Source organism: Pteropus medius, unplaced genomic scaffold, assembly GCF_902729225.1.
Source record: "Pteropus medius unplaced genomic scaffold, Ma_sr-lr_union100, whole genome shotgun sequence".
NCBI lineage: Eukaryota > Metazoa > Chordata > Mammalia > Chiroptera > Pteropodidae > Pteropus > Pteropus medius.
In genome coordinates, this window is record NW_024350399.1 from 1,995,253 (window position 1) to 2,011,016 (window position 15,764).

At 38.3% G+C, this 15,764-nt stretch overlaps 1 protein-coding gene across 4 annotated transcripts in view; it reads left to right on the plus strand.

Annotated features, from left to right (window-relative positions):
• Window positions 1–6,364: 6,364 nt before the first annotated feature.
• The window catches only part of DCAF8 (DDB1 and CUL4 associated factor 8), a 36,169-nt gene continuing 26,769 nt past the window's right edge, over window positions 6,365–15,764 (plus strand). The window contains exons 1-2 of one of the 4 annotated variants that reach the window (XM_039839970.1): window positions 6,366–6,503; window positions 7,571–7,643. The gene's annotated coding sequence lies outside the window, so the exon portion shown is untranslated. Of the gene's footprint in view, window positions 6,504–6,537; window positions 6,679–7,570; window positions 7,644–15,764 lie in introns of those variants that run through there. The other 3 variants (XM_039839969.1, XM_039839973.1, XM_039839974.1) reach the window with 3 other exon arrangements.

Below are 15,764 nucleotides of genomic sequence, written 5' to 3' on the forward strand. Positions count from 1 at the left end.
AATTACAGATTCAATACAATCCTAGCTGACTTTTTCTGTGGAAAATTTACTAGCTCATTCTAAAATTCATATGGAATCACAGTGGACTCAGAATAAGAAAATGATCCTGAAAAAGAATAAAGAAGATTCACACTTCCCAATTTCAAAACTTATTACAAAGTAATGGTAATCAAAACAGTATGTTATTGGCACAAGAATAGACACAGATACCAATGGAATAGAATAGAGCCCAGAAATAAACCCATGCATCTGTGGTCAACTGCTTTTTTAAAAAATTATTATTTTTTTTTAATTTTTTTTTTATGGTGACATTGGTTAACAAAATCCAGTAAGTTTCAGCTGTACATTTTAACAGTAAGGCAAATATATATTTACAATGTGTGTTCACCTCCCATAGTTAGATTTCTTTCTGTCACCACATATTTGATCCCCTTTTACCCCATCTACCTCCCCTCTCCAATCTGGTAACCACTAGTCTATTGTCCAGGTCCATGAGTCTCTGTTTGTCCTGTTCATTTGTTGATTTTAGGTTTATATCCCATGTATAAGTGATATGTGGTTTTCAATTTTTTCTGTCTGATTTATTTCACTTAGCATGGTTATCTCGAGGTCCATCCATGTTGTCGCAAATGACAGTATTTCATCTCTTCTTTTGGCTGAGTAATATTCCATCGTATATATATATACCACAGCTTCTTTCACCAATCATCTGTCATAGGACACTTAAGTTGCTCCCATGTCCTGGCCACGGTGAATAATGCTGCTATGAACATCAGTGTGCAAATATCTTTTTGGATATGGGTTTTCAATTCTTTGGTGGGTAAATAGAGGGATTGCTGGATCATACAGTAGATCAATTCTTAGTTTTTTTGAGAAACCTCTATACTGTTTTCCATAGTGGCTGTACCAATTTGCAGTCTCACCAGCAGTGTATGAGGGTTCCTTTTTCTCTGCATCCTCTCCAACACTAGCTATTCTAACAGGTGTGAGATGTTATCTCATTGTGGTTTTGATTTACATTTCCCTAATAGCAATGTTGAGTATCTCTTCATATGTTTCTTGGCCATTTGTATGTCTTCTTGGGAGAGGTGTCTGTTCAGGTCCTCTGCTTGTTTTTTAATTGGATTGTTTGGGTTTTTTTGTTGTTGTTGTTACTGAGTTGTATGAGTTCTTTGTGTATTTTGGATATTAGGCCCTTATCGAAGGTGGTGTTTGCAAATATATTTTCCCATTCGGATGTCTCTTTACCTTGTTGACGGTTTCTTTTGCTGTGCAAAAGCTTTTTAGTTTGATGTAGTCCCATTCATTTATTTTTGCTTTTACTTCTGCCTTTGAGGTCAAATTCATAAAATCCTCTTTAAGTCCAAGGTCCATGAGTTTAGTTTCTATGGGGTTTTTGTTTTTGTTTTGTTTTGTTTTTTTGCATTTTATGTTTCACATTTTATATTCAGATCTTTAATCCATTATGTGGTCAACTGATTTTTGACAAGGGTTCCAAAACCATCCTGTGGGGAAAGAATAGTCTTTTTAACAAATAGTTCTGAGACAACTGGATAGCCACATGCAAAAGAATGAATTCAAACCTTACTTTGCACCATGTACAAAAATTAACTCAAAATAGACCAAAGACCTAAAATTAATAAAACCATAAAGCTTTTAGAAGAAAACACAGGAGTAAAACCTTCATAACTTTGGATTTGGCTGAAGATTCTTAAATATGACACCAAAAGCATGAGCAAAAGGAAAAAAAAATAAATTAGACTCAACAAAATTTAAAAAGGACGCCATCAAAACAGTGAAAAGATAACCCATAGAATGGGAGAAAATTTTTGCAAGTCATATATCCGATAAGGGACTTGTATCTAGAATATATAAAGAACTCTTACAACTCAATAATAAAAGGACAAATAACCCAACTTAAAAATGGGCAAAGGATCTGACAGAAATTTCTCCAAAGAAGGTAACAATGTTAAATAAACAGGAAAAGATGCTTTACATTGTTAGTCATCAGAGAAGTGCAAATCAAAACCACAATGACATAAACACTTCAGACCTACTGGGATGTCTAGAATCAAAAAGTCAGATATCAAGTATTATCAAGGATGGTGAGAATTAGAACCTTTATACATTGCTGGTGTGTCTGTAGAATGTTATAACTTCTTTAGAAGAAAAACAGTCTGCTAGATCCTCAAATGATTAAATATAGAGTTAATCATATGACCAAACAGTTCCATTCCTGGGTATATATACCTAAGAGAAATGAAATGAAACATCCCCATAAAAATTGCACATGAATGTGCAATTTATAGCAGTATTTTTCATAATAGCCAAAAGGTAGAAACAATTCAAGTGTTCATCAATAGACAAATGGACAAACAAAATGTGGTACATCCATACAATAAATATTTGGTTATAAAAAGGAATGAAGTATGCATACATGCAACAATGTGTATGAACCTTGAAAACATTATGCTGAGTGAGAGAAGCCAGTCACAAAAGACCATATACCATATGGTTCCGTTCATACAGAAGCCCAGAATAGGGAAATCTGTAGAGATAAAGTAGACTCGTGGTTTCTTAGAGCTGGAAGGGATGAGAAGATGGGGGGCGGTGGTGATACCTAAAGGGTACTGGTTTTCTTTTTGAGGTGATGAAAATGGTTGAAAATGGACTGTGGTGATGGTTGCACATATCTGTGAGTGTACTAAAAGCCATTCAATTGTACATTTTAAATGAGAGAATTGTATGGTATGTGAATTTTATCTCAAGGCTGTTTTTTTAAAAGTGCCATTGTCAATCAGGTATGTGAGTCTAAAGCTTGAAGAAATTTGGGTTGGAAATAAAGACTTGGGAATCATCACTATGTTGATGGTAGTTTAATAATGAATAAATTCACTTTGAAAGAGCATGTAGAATGAAGAGAAAGAGAAGCTTGAAAAATAAATGGGCAGAGAAATATAAATAGAATTATGGAATATAGTGTCACAGAAATCAGTGAGATTGAATATCTAGAAGGGGTAATGATCACCACAACCTCAAATGTAATAGGAAAGCCCAAAATAAGAAGATTTGGTGATAACAACAATTAATTTGGCGGTGTCCATCAAAGCAGTGAGCATAGAAACCAGATCACAGAAGATCTTTATAGCTCTGCTAAAATCACTATTGTTAAGATGTTAAATAACTTCCATGTTTCCAAAGCAGTGGTCAATTTTCAGTCATTTTCAACATCAAACTCTCAAACAGGAATGACAGCTTATAGTGCCCTTCTGGAAACATTTAAAAAGTTTGTTTTATAAGGCCCCTTGCTCTCTTGGTTTTTAAATTCTTCCTATTTCCTGGTTGCTCCTTTTAAATAAATTTTGCTGGATTTTCTTTCTCTCTGCCCTCTACTAGTCCAGTGCCTCAGAATTAGAGGCTCAGTCTATAGACAATTTCTCTTTCCTTCCACATTAACAAAGTGAGTGTTCCCCATCCCATGGCTATCTTAGTGACTCCCTAAACAATATCACCAATTGTCCCTTCTGTTACATTCAGATTCATATTTCAATTGTTTACTCAGTAGCTCCATTTGGAAATCTAATAGGTATCTGCTGCTTAACATGTCTAAACTAGAATTGGATAATTCCCCCTCAAACCTGCTCCTGTCCTCCCACTCAGTAAATGGCATTGCTATTCATCCTGTTGAAGTAAAAAAATAACTGAGATATCTTGACTTTTTATCTTGCACCCAAAGTATATCCTGAATCCAACCACTTCCAACCACTTCCACTGCAACACTAGCCTTGTAGGTCTGCAATAGCTTCCTAACTGGCCTTTCAGCTTCTATTTTGCCTCTCTTCAGGCAGTCAAAGAATCAACCAAAGTAAATTTCTTCATTGATAAAAGATCATAGCACTCTTTCATGCAAAACTCTCCATGGCTTCCTAGCACTCTTAGGGGAAAACCCAAAGTCCTCTTTTTACTAAGTCCATAAGACATCTGGCTCCCATCTTGTTTCTCCAAATTAATTTCTTACCTGCTCTTTTGCCTTCCTTGCTATTCTTTGAATATGCCAAGCACACTCAAGGTTCAGGGTTTTTGTTGTTGTTGTTTTTACCTTCCTGTTTTCTCTGCCTGGAAGGTTATTTTCCCAGTATGTATGGCTCACTCACTTCAGATCTCTATTCAAATGTCACCTCAGCAGAGGGGCCTTCCTTGAATCCCTTATAAAAAAGAGCACACCCTGCTCTCTTTTCCTTTACAGTGCTCTTCATAACTTAATATTATCTGTGTGTCCCTCACTTCCCCCTATACTCACAACTCCTACACTAATAAATAAGTTCCATGAATGCAGGAATCTTGATTTGTCTTATTTACTACTGCAGCTCCAGCACCTAGAACAGGACCTCATATGTAGTAGGAATTCAATAGTTGTTGATGGAATGAGTGAATGAGTAGGTAGAATGGTAGGGCATTAGATAGCTACTTTGTGCTTTGGCATTTTTCTAGATGTTGGGGTTAGAAGGATGAAAAACACAAAGAACCTGCCCTCATAGAGCTTATATTCTAGCAGTACAGTTAGATTTAAAAACATAATTATAGGTTAAATGTTACAGGTAAAAAATGTTATGGAAAAATGCAGAGTAAATAAATGCAGAGTAAACATGGCTGCCTTATGTTTAACTAACAGGACAAAAAAGGATGGTGGTGTAGGGTCCCATTTTAGTTGGAATAGTCAAGAGCTGCCTCTCAGAGGACGTAGCATTTAAGTAGAGAGCTGATTAAGCAGAGAACGCAAGTCTAGTAAAGATCTGTTAAGGGCTTTAAATTAGTGCAGCCACTATGGAAGAACAGTATGGAGCTTCTGCAAAAAATGAAAAATAGTTGTCATACGACCCAGCAATTCCACTTTTGGGTATTTATCTGAAGAAGACAAACTAATTTGAAAAGATATATGCATCCCTATGTTCATTTCAGCATTACTTACAATATGGAGGTAACCTAGGTGTCCATCAATAGATGAATGGGTAAAGATGATATGGTACATACAATGGGATATTACTCAGCAATAAAAAGAATAAAATCTTGTCATCTACGACAATATGGACGGACATAGAGGGTATTATGCTAAGTGAAATAAGTCAAAGCGACAAATATTGTGTGATTTCACTTATATTTGGAATCTAAAAAAAAAAGTGAATAAACAAAAAACAGAAACAGACCCATAGATACAGAGAACAAGCTGATGGTTGCCAAAGTGGAGAGATGGGGGGAAAAGTTCTGTTTTGGAAAATAAATAAAACCAGTGTTCTTAACTAGTATACTATGATTAGATATGTAGAAACCCAAATGAACCTACAAATAAACTATTAGAATTAGTGAGCTTAGCAAGGTTGCCGGATACAAGGAGAGTACACCAAAATAATTTGCATTTCTAAATATCAGAAGAAAAGATGAACATTCCCCAAAGAGGGAACACGTGCAAAAGCCCCAGGCCGCAGCATGTTTTGGTTGGCGTGACAAGGGGAAGGCCAATAAAGCTTGAGCAGAACTGTGTAGCGTGAGAGTCGATAGGGGAGAAATAGGTGCCAGATCACGGAAGGCCCACCCTGAAAGCCATTTTCATTTTTATTGTGTCATGGGAAGCTCTTGGAAGTTTTGAGCAGGGAAATATGACCTTGCAGTTCAAAAGGGCACTCTGGCTGACTTATGCTGAACTAGCATGACAATAATGGAAATACACGAAACAGCTAGGTGTCTATTCCAACAGTCTAATACATGAGTTATAATAGGAGGGTAGCAGTAGAGGAGGTGAGAGACGGGGTCATATTCTTGCACCATGGCCTTCTGGTAAAAAAATCCCCCAGCTTGGCAGCTGGGAGTAACTTTGTCAGGGATCTTCTGCAGCTTCCTTAAGGTGTCGGAAGCAGAGTGTACATCACTGGGTCCATTCTTGGGAACCTTCAACACACCACCCCTCTTTAGAGTAGTTTAGCTGCACTTCAAGCTTCTGACTCCCTTCTTTAAAAATGGGTAAATGGTGATTCTCAGGGGGAAGTCGGCCTCAAAGGTATAGAAACCACTTAAGAAAATCGTCTTCATGGGAAATACGGTTTTCAGAGAAAAATTGGCGAGAACTGCTGGTCCCAGTATTCAAAAACCGGGCAGAAAATGGAAGTCACCTGCCTGCCCGTTAGGAATGAATTTTATTATCACCACAACTCTGAGAGGGCCTTAACTCGCGTTTGTTCTTAATATCGCAAGGGATGCGAGCCTCCCGAAGGACTACAAAAACGACGTCGCCTCCTAGGTAATGCGCACGCGCCCCTCGCCTTGTTTTCCGTTGGCCTTAAGCCCCGCCCCTTACGCATCCTTCGAGGAGAGTTGGGAGCCGTGAACTCGCGCGACCACTCTTGCCTCCGTCTTCTCCAGCACATCGTCGCAAACGGGGCCGGAAAGCGTGGCAGCGCAGGCGCAAGCGCAGAGAGCGGAGGAGGTGGTGGTGGCGGCCGCTGGCCAATGTAAGATGGCGGCGGCGTTGGTGGCGGCAGTGGACAGGGCGGCTGGGCCTGGAACAGTCGGAGCAGCTGCTAGCAGAAGGATGACCCGAAACGGGAAGCGGGCTGCTGAGCCTCGCCGGCTCACATGCTTGTAACTGCCCCAGCCGGACACCCCCCCCACCCTTTGACCTACCCGGTCCGTGTCTTGTTCCGGCTTGGCCTGCCCCTCTCTACCCTGGCCCATTCCCCCTCAGGATAGGTTTGACTTCTTTCCTAAGCTCCTAGGGCTCAGGTCTTCTTCCCTTGACTCAAGTCTCCGATGGGAGGACTGGCTGCCCTTTCCTCCGGTCAGCCCTGGGGTTGCCCCCAAGAGCCTGCCCCACAATCCACTGGGACGTCTTCCCTCGTTGGGTGACCCATTTGTGTGTGCTTTTTCTCCCTCTTAGATTGAGGGACGCGGCTCGCCCTACGTTTCCCCGTCACCTCGGGGCCACCGGGCAATGCGCCCCCTCCCCCATCCCGAGTTCTCGGGCCCAGCACCTTGTACGGAAGGCCGAGGTCCAAGAACCCCGGAGCCAGTTGTTGCAGGCTGTTCTTGTACCCTTTGTAATATAATTTTCTTAGTTTACCTTCCTTCACCCTGAGATCTTTCAGGACACCGTAGAACGGTCCTGTTTGGTCCCTGTTAGTTGGAAAGCATCTTGTGGCTTGAATTTCTGACTCACGATTGTTGCTGGAGTCTGTAAACAAACCGGCCCCAGCGCTATCACATTCTCTCCAGGATTCGCCCCCACCCCCACCCCCGACTCTGTGGCTTTTTGAGAGGTTTGGTTGTGGGTTAGGGTTGAAAAGATTCAGGTTTTCCTTTTAAATGACTTTTACGTGTTAATGGAGCTGGGAGATGACTTGCCTGGTTCATTTTATTTCTGTAACTTTGTAGGTTATGTACTCAATAGTAAGAATTAGATAAATTACTCTGGTTTTAAATAATTCTGAGGTCTAAAAATACTAAAATATAGGCATAAATATTTTTTTATTATGTTTAGTAGAGGAGACACCGTTGCCATTTAAACTTTAATTTTTCTCAGTCCTTCAGTGAATCTACAGGCTTATTTTCTCAGGAGCTCAGCTTGGCCCTACTTCAGTGATAAAGGAGGAAAGGTGAGTAGGAGTTGAGGGCATTTAAATTCCTGAGTTCAAGATAGAGCCCCTACCCTGGTGCTCAAGTGCTGACCACTAAAGTCACAAAATTCTTACCACAAGTTCCAAAAGAATTGGGATATTGTTTTTGGTTGTGTTCCAGCTCTGGTTAAATTACTTTTACGGGTTTAATTGGCTGTTGGCGTCTTGACTTTTTCTGTCCAGAACTATTGCTGTATATCTTCAAATGACTCAGGCCTAGAAGTGAATGTTTCCCTCATTTGCATTTTGTTTTGCATTTGTGTAGATCATGTTTCTCACATTGTTAAAAGCTGGGAATTAGTTTGCCTGAGTTCTGTTTAGCCTTTTGCCAAATCAGATTTCTTTGAAAGCTTTGCGTTGTCATTCCTTGCAATTTAGAGGGTAATATTTAGCTGCTTGTCAGTCAAAACTGGGGAGTGATGAGTGATGCTACCTTTCTTTAGTTGGTGTCTGAGTTCAGTCCACCAACTTTTCAGGACATAGTGGTAATTTTTGGGTAGAAAAAAGTGGCTGCTTTTTTGTAGCTGGTATGAAGAATTCTTGGTCAGCAGAGGAATCATCCTGTACATTCAGCAGCATGGACAAGTGCCAAAGAGGGAGTCAGAACACACTTGTAAATGTAATTTTTGTAAGACTTTTGGGTTTTGGTAGCAGAGAATAGTGCTATGGTGGAGGTTCGTGGGATGTGACAGAAGAGCTGAGTGGCTCTGGGAGGGAAGCCTGGCTGATTCTTAATATCTTCATGATTTGTAGTAGGAAAAGATTGAGTGTGACACTGGTGAGCTTTATTTCACACGACGTTCTGATTAGAAAATGCTCGTTATGAACTGGAATAAGGTTATTATTGGAGGTATGTATTTGTATCAGTAAGATATGAAGGGAAAAAGTACAGTCTTTAGAGCTAGACAGACCTGAGTTTAAATACTGTACTGAGATTTATTAGCCATGTGACCTTGGGCAAGTTACTTAAACTTCTGTCTTAATTTTCTCTAACGGTAGGATAAATACCACTTACCTCTTAAGGTCATTGTTAGTATTGTATGAGGGAACCTATATAAAGCTCAGATTATGCCTAGCATATAATAGACAAATTTTTTTTCTCTGTTTTTTTGTACATCATCGATATGGCTTTGACTAAGTTAGTTTACACTTATTTGCATTTTGCTTTTTGAATGTGTTTTCCTGGTTATTTTTTCAAATTTGCTTTTAATCGGTCAGCTTAGATGTTTGCTTTGTAGGTGCTCACCTGGGATTGGTTGTCTTCTGAGCATGCTTCAGTTCAGTTTATGACCACAGGACAGCAGGAATATTAGATGTTGGTGTATGTATATTAAAATACATTTTTAAACTACACATTGATAAGTTTCTTTTGTTCATTTCTTCCTTCCTCTGGTCTCTCTATTAGTACACCTGATCAAAGTTGACACAAGTATTGTGCAGGCATATATCAGAGAGATTATGGGTTCTGTTCCAGAACACCGCAGTAAAGCCAAAATTGCCATAAAGCAAGTTGTAATCCTTTTGGTGGTAGAGAGTCTTGTCTTTAATTTGTAAAAAACACAACATCTGGGAAGCACAATAAATGAGGTATGCCTATAATTCCTTTTCTTCCTGCTTCAGTGTTGTTCACCACCTCTGGTCCAGCTACTACGTATGTTTTTTCCTTTTTTGCCATGCAGGGAATACATTTTTTTCTAAATGTTGGGCTCTGTAGTGATCTTCATCAATAGATTATCAAAGAACTAGACCATGAAAAGGTCTCCTTTCTCTATGAAGTGTCTCTGGGCTAGAGAGTTAGGAATGCAGAGTTTTTTATTTCATCTCCCAGCTAGACCATCTTAATAATATGACAGCACAGACGAAAAGTTTTTAATCTTATTGGCTTTTTTCCACATCTTTTTGGTGTAGGTAAGGGCACGTGGAAGTTAAAGTGTTGATTATATTGTGATGAAAGCAACTATATTCATTCAGGCCAGTGATCAACTTAGAGTTGATCAACTAGCATTACCACCATGCAGGGTCTAAGTTCTCTCTATTGAAAGGTAAAGCCTTGAGATGAAGAGTGGTGAGATGGGCCAAGACTGCATTTTTATTGTTTGTGTTTTTACGAGATCTGGAGATCTATGTTGGGCCAGAGAAAAGAAAATATATTGAAAGAGGCGTAACTGTTCTTTATTACTTTGTATGTTGGTTAAGATTCCCCCTCCCCTGTCCCCGAGGAAGGGTTCACATAGTATGCTTCAGGTGACATCTGTGTATACAATGAGTCAATATTCTTAGTCTGCAGACCACAACTTTAAGATTCTTATCTTTCCGAAGCTATTTCATATTTCAAGGTGTTGCATAAGAATTATCACATCTTATTAGGAAGTATTATGGCTGAATGGGAGGCTGGGTATACTTGTGACCTTAATTTCTAGCCTGACAGGACATTTTATGTAGCACTCTATTAAATGTATAAGATTAAGTTCCATTGCTATGATCCTTAGTGTCGACAGGGATCAACCTAAGACAGAAGTTTGTCTTCAGAGAGAGCTAAAAGAAAGCAGCTTTTTTTGTCGCCAGTTTAAAACAATAGTGGCATTTCAAAAGCAAACAGACGCTATAAGAAGGCATTGTATAGAAATGCACCCTGTTGTGAGAGACAGAGCTCTTCAGAGTTTCATACTCTAGGTCCTGTATTCTGTCAATGAGTTCCAGGCTTTTAAAATCGTGAAGTGACAAGTTAAACATTGTTTTCAGTAAATAGATTTATTTCTGGATATTATCTACTGTAGAAAAGTTATTCTAAACATGTCTAGGAAATGTCCAGATTATAAAAGACAGAGTTAGTTATCCAAGCAGAGCTCTTTATTTAACATTGGTGTTAGAGCTAGTTTTTAAGATTGAATTAAGATTTTTTTTTTCTTAAGAAGATTATCAGTGAGCCAAGATAATCTGTTATTTATCCTTACCCATTTGGAACCTAGGCAACTGAAAGAATTGAATCAGCAACAGGCATAGAGGTAGTGACTATGCATATCTTAATTTCAGGGCCAAATGTCAGTGATTTTAGGTTAGCTATACAGTAAAATGAAAACTTCATCTTTCATTTTCGTGAATGTACCCAAGAAACTTCATCGCTGTTAAAATTGGTCAGAAAAAGGGGCTACCTGTCTCGTTTACTGATTCAGTTCTTTTGGAGTGAGAAGAAAGTCCTTGAAAGCTCTTTAAAAATTAGTGTGTGATGAATTTTATGAATTAGTTGCTTCTTTACAGCAGTCTTTTATCTCTACCTCTACAGGGCATAGTTTCTGGGCCAGAAGCCCAGTTTCTCAAGTACTACCTTAACCCCAGGAAAGTGTATGTGAGAGATAAACTAATGAACTGAGTCTGTTCTATGTTTGCAAATTGAGCATGGTGAGTGATTAATATGACAAAGATGGCATTTTATTAATGAAATATGTTATGTCTGATGGATTGGGTCATCTCAAAAAATTTTTGTTGTTGTATCTGAGAGGTTAGGTATTTGCTCTTATCCTCTGAAGATACTGTTTAAAGAGGTTTGGCCAAGTTCTAATATGAAGCATCCATGCTTGTCTCACATGTCATTTTGTTGTTGTTCTTGGTTTATCTTAGCTATCTGGAAAGCTACTATAGGATTTACTTCTAGTGGTAGCCAAGAGACTGTAGTTCTTTAGTGTACTTTAAGCACTGCCACAATGTCAGGTATGTCTTTAACTTAATTCTGCCCTTTAACCTAGGTAGGAGGGTACTTCTTGATGTTTTTAGCCTCTCTTTCTTTATTATTTCATTGTAAATTGTACCTTTGGAGTATCACCCTTTTATCTCTCTAGTGTCTTTTCCAGCGATTTGAGAAAAATTTAGGATGTGAGTGGCAAAAACTGGTAATGGGGACTGGGTTCTGAAATAAAGGTAAATCATTTCATAGTGGAAACACAGTGGACTTTCCTCAGAAATGGATTTTCTTAAGAATCATTTGAATTGAGATAAACGGGTTTAGCCATTATAAAAAATTCCTTAGCTTTACATCCGGAGACAGCATAAAGGGTTAGAGTTCATTCCTAACATACCGAAATACTGTTATTGGAATTAAAACCAATAAGCTATAAACACAGGGCATTTGGTACTATCAACAGAGAAAGGAAGTATTCATCCATCCAAAGGAAGAACAAATTTCCTTGTTCATAGGATAGTTGTTGTAGGACTTCCTTATCTTTCTTATCATCATCTGTGGTCATTGTTTTGAAGTTCTCATCTTAGCTATCCTTTGAACCTTCTGGAGGAAGAAGACCTTAGTGGGAGGGTTATATCGTGGGTTTCTGGGTATATCGCTTTATCCTGGTTCTTAGAACATGAAAGTGCTCAAAAGATGATGTTGACAGAGCTCTCTGAATTCTTTAAAAGGCCAATGAGAGCAGGTAAGCAGATTTCATAGATTCGAGACTGTGTCCTAAGTTTTGTACCATGTTTGGCGGATCATTGCTGTGTGGCAAAGAAGCCCAGGCTTCTCTAGGAAATGCAATCTGGAACCAGAGATGAGAGGCTAGAAAAATAGTATAAATGCTACCATGTACAGACAGCCTCTTTGCAAACATCATCTTTAATCCTCAAAACCAATTTCTGCAGGGTAATGGCATCATCCCATTTTACAGAAAAGAAACACTCAAAAGTAGGTGGGAGAAATAGAAGTCAAACCTGGGTCTGACTGACACTAAAGCCCTTTTCTTTCTATTATACCATATGCTATCTTTAAATATCGCTGTTCTGCCAACTGATGAAGCAAATGAGCTGAAAGGTAGAATTCAGTATATTTTTAAAAAGCATATATAAGTTATAAAAGTTCTGTCCAAATGACAGCAGGAATAAAAACGTTTTTGAATTGTTTAAATGTGGGACTCAGGTTATGATTAATTGGTAAGCCAAGGAATTTTTTAAGGAAATAATTTTAATGGACCTAATAACTATACTGAAGAGATGGCCTAATTTCGTTTTTAATCCTTGAATAGGGAGAAAACAAGGATTCTCTCTCTGTAACTGAGGTAATCCCATAGAAAAGCTGTTTTAACTCTTAATGGCCTTTTCTCAGTGTGCATCTTTCTATATTTCTCTGTAGCATTTGAAACATAGACCATCCCTGCCTTCATGAAATCTTTTTATCTCTTGACTTCTAAGGCATTTAACACCCTCATTATTCCTTCTACTTCTCTGAGCATTTCTCTATCTCCCTCTCTTTATTTCCTAAGGGTAGGTATTCCATAAAATTCTTTCCTTGGACTCTCAGAGCTTTCTTGGGTACTTAATTTACTTATTTGTTTTTCAAGTGAGATATTATTTACAAGGTATTTGATTTTGAAGCTTCTCTGTGCAAATAATTTCCAAGTCTGTCTCTCTGGCTGTAATTTATTACTCAAGTTTTCAGGCCATGTAAGTCTAAAATCAGCTTTGATTTTAAACAATTAAAATCAAATTCATCTCTTCTCCCATGTGCCAGCTTCTCATTTATGGCACTTGATTCCCTCTGGACATCCAGACTCAAACTTGTCTTTTTGACTTTTTGAGCTTTGTAACAGCTTATTGAGCTAATACTATTAATTCTTCTGTAATGTTTCTTACATTGATCCCCTTTTAATTTTCTCTGTCATCAGTCTAAGACAGGTAGGAACTTCATTGCTTCTTACCTCAGCAATGTAATACCTTTTAAACTTGTTTCTCCTTTTTCTGTCCATTTCAGTACACACACCCACCCACCCTTCTACTATACTTCTTAACTAATCAACTACACCCCACCATCTAACCAAACCAGACTACCCATGTATTTTCTTGAACGTATTAGATTTTTCATCTTTCTTCTCTTTTCTCATTCTCGTCCTGGTGGAATGTCTTTGTCACTCTACTCATTAAAAGTTACCTATTAGCTTTTAAGACCAGCTGAAAGCTAATTTCTCCAGGGAAGCTTTTCCTTTCTCCCTGAAACTAATTCCTCTGTTCAACCACAACTGAATTTATATATATATCCATACATATATATATATATATATATATATATATGTGTGTGTGTGTGTGTGTGTGTACATATATAACTTTTTTAATGATACTGATACTTGTATCTCTTGTATCATAGTTGTGTACTCATTTTTTTCTAATTGATTATTGGCTACAAAAGGATGGTAACTGCCTTGTTCATATTTGTAGCTCCTGTATTGTCTTTGTACATTGTTGCATTACTAGGATGTCTATGTACAGATGGGCCACTGGGTGGTGCCAGATGCCTCTAATTTGGATAAACAAGGGAGGTTAGAGCAGTGATACATTGGGTTTCCCTGTGTTGTCAAATCTGCACAACAGGAATAGAGATGAATTTCCATGATCCAGAAACATTCATAATTTCTTTCTGCTCCTCTGTCCAGTTTACCAGAGGAGATAGTGTAGTATATTTTAACTCCTCCAAGTACTTAATAGAGAGTCACAGAACTAAAGGCCTGTTCCCTTATAAACATGTTTTATATAGTCTCAGCTTCCTGGGGCGGGGGGTGAGGGCCGCGGGTCATCCTTTGAATTTGAGTGCCTGAGGGTCTCTGTCTGATTAATAAACACTGTATTATTAGAGTGGCTGGGTGCCCAGAGGAAATCAATGCCATAAATAGGAAGCTGGCAAGTGGCTGGTGGCAGGAGTCAGGAAAGTTGGCTTGGAGAAGTGTTTATTGTAAAGTAGAAAAATAGCAAGGTAAGAGGAATGAATTTAAACCTCTTTCAGCTTGAAAACAAAAATTGGGCATGGGGAAAGTAGGACTGGTTGATTCCAGATGGACTGTGGGACTTAGGACTGAAAAGCAAATTTGTACTTTGGATGGATCTCAGCCCTGAACAACTGTTCAGTTATGAGTGGTATGGGACATCTGTCCTCCCAAGAGGAACCAGGGACTGTGTGGTTCTCAGATATCTGTCTTACTAATAATGGAAGTATTTTCTACTATTACCGTTTAGTTTCAGAAGAAATTCTAAAACTTTGTATCATGTAAATATGGATGTCTATGTAGGAGACTTGGGCACTTGAGTTGCAGAATGAAGGCAGCCAGACAAGACTGCTGGATTGGCTTGAGAGAATGCTGGGATTATGTAATGCATGGGAACTCACTGAAAATGAGTTGAGATCTTAGTAAAGGAATAAAGGATTAATATTTTAGATGATGAAGTTCTATTGGGCATGAGGTAAGGTAGAGTTATCAGTTTTCAGAGACTATAGACTCCAAAGGACTTAAGATGAACTTGAGAGAAATTTAAGAATAAAAATGAAAAGCATAAGTATACAGAGTGCAATCACTAGAATGACTTTGAACTACTTTAAGCCTCTGATTGTCTTAGTTGTCCATAAGATTGGATGCCTTACGAGTTCATCTTGCCTCAAATGTGATTGTTGCTAAATCCTACAGACAGCTTTGGTTGCAGCAAAAATAATTCTGCACTTTAATTTTTAAATAAGAAGACCTGACATTTTTCTCTCATTTACTGTAGCATATTGACCACTTTAGGTAACTTCTGTTCATAATCACAGCCTTGACAATTTAGTATTTTTAATTGTTGGGTTTTATCTGTCATTTAATACTTTGCACGATTTCTCCCCCTTCTTCCCCTTCTCTCATTCTCTCTCTTTCTCTCTCTCTCTCTTTTTTTGGCCAGATTTATTGGGATATGATATATGTACAGTAGAATTTACCCTTTTTTTAGTGACCCATTCTGTGGATTCTGACAATTACATAGTCATGCAATACCACCTCGAATGAGGCATAGAACATTTTCCATTCCAAAAAGTTTTCTTATGCCCACTTCCCCCATCCCTAACCCCAAGCAAATGATCTGTCCTGTCCCTGAAGTTTATCTTTTCCAGATTGTCCTATAAATGGAATCATATTATGTAGCTGTTTGAATCTTGCTTCTTTTACTTAGCATGATATATTTGAAATCCACATGTGTTGCTCTGTGTATCAGTAGTTCATTCATTTTTATTGCTCAGTAATACTCCATTGTGTGGATGGACCACAGTTTGTTTTATTCATGACCAAGCTGAAGAACATTTGTTTCTAGTTTTTGATGAAGCTA